The sequence below is a fragment of the Hylobates moloch genome, unplaced genomic scaffold (assembly GCF_009828535.3).
Source record: "Hylobates moloch isolate HMO894 unplaced genomic scaffold, HMol_V3 SCAFFOLD_13, whole genome shotgun sequence".
Lineage (NCBI taxonomy): Eukaryota > Metazoa > Chordata > Mammalia > Primates > Hylobatidae > Hylobates > Hylobates moloch.
Window position 1 is genome coordinate 4,438,857 of NW_026652288.1, and position 1,115 is coordinate 4,439,971.

Sequence of the window (1,115 nt, forward strand, 5' to 3'; positions counted from 1 at the left end):
AGTTATGTATTTAAAAGTGAAAATGGATGATGCTTCCTAATTCAGTAAGTGCTTTCCACATAGAATGTTCTTTTAAAAAAAAATCTGCACACTCAAAACTATATTATCTTCTGCTTGTTTAACCAAAAGTATGTATCAACCCTGAATCTGCCAGCAGTATCTTTAACATAGGTCAGAGGGTGCCTGGTTGAATCTTTCCCTTTTGTAGGGCAGGAATCAGAAGCTTCTGATGGGAAGACAGCCGTTCGCCAATTGGCAGAAGCCGACATTGCTGGCGTCTTCCTGATTCGTGTCACGTTGGAGCACAGACTCTTGCTCCCTGCAAAGTCAGGGAGTGCTTCTGTCACATTCATGTGTGTGACACTGCTCTCTTCCCCCCAGCTATCTCCACATGTGTGCAAGTTTGCTAGACTTCGTGTTGAAAGTCATGTCGAGGTGGAGTTGCCAACCCAACCCTGCTTTTTTTTTTCTTTTTTTCTACAGATGCATCCCCAGTTCAATCCGGGCTGCCACAAAGACAGACAGGAAGTGCAGGGATTTCCCTCTTTTGCACCCCGGGGCAAACCAAAAAAAAAAAAAATCAACAACAGCAAACTGTCCAAGGCCTATCAGTGGATGCAGGCCAATCCCAGTTTTTAAACGGTACCTTTAAACACAGAGAGTCTAAGTGACAAAAGGAAAAATTGCCTGGATGGTGCCTCTAGACTTTCTAAAGAAATGGAAGTGGGAGAGGCTCTTGGATCACCACTAATATTAACATTAATGTATGAAGAAGCCAGAAGATCGCCCTTGAGGGGGATGTAGGCAAATTCTTAGAAAGTACTTTTTACACTTGTGATAATTGTCAGAACATTACTTACAATAAAAGCAAGAGTTTCTTCTCTTTCACAAGATAATTCTGAAATGCCGCAATGAAATACTTATAGAAAAGCATTACAGAGTAGAAAAAATCCATATTATTAAAGGTCTTTATAACCTTACTTATTTCAAAAGAGAAAACAAAGAGAGGGAATCTGTTTTTTTTTTTTTTTTCACTATACAAATCAGTGTTGTAAGGGTTAGATACAAATAGAATTTTAAATGCAACCTCAGAGCCCCCAGATATGGCATTCTTT

General features: G+C 39.7%; 1 pseudogene; it reads right to left on the reverse strand.

Moving 5' to 3' along the window:
* Nucleotides 1-481: 481 nt before the first annotated feature.
* Nucleotides 482-621, reverse strand: LOC116481332 (small nucleolar RNA SNORA31; annotated as a pseudogene).
* Between the last annotated feature and the right edge of the window lie 494 nt (nucleotides 622-1,115).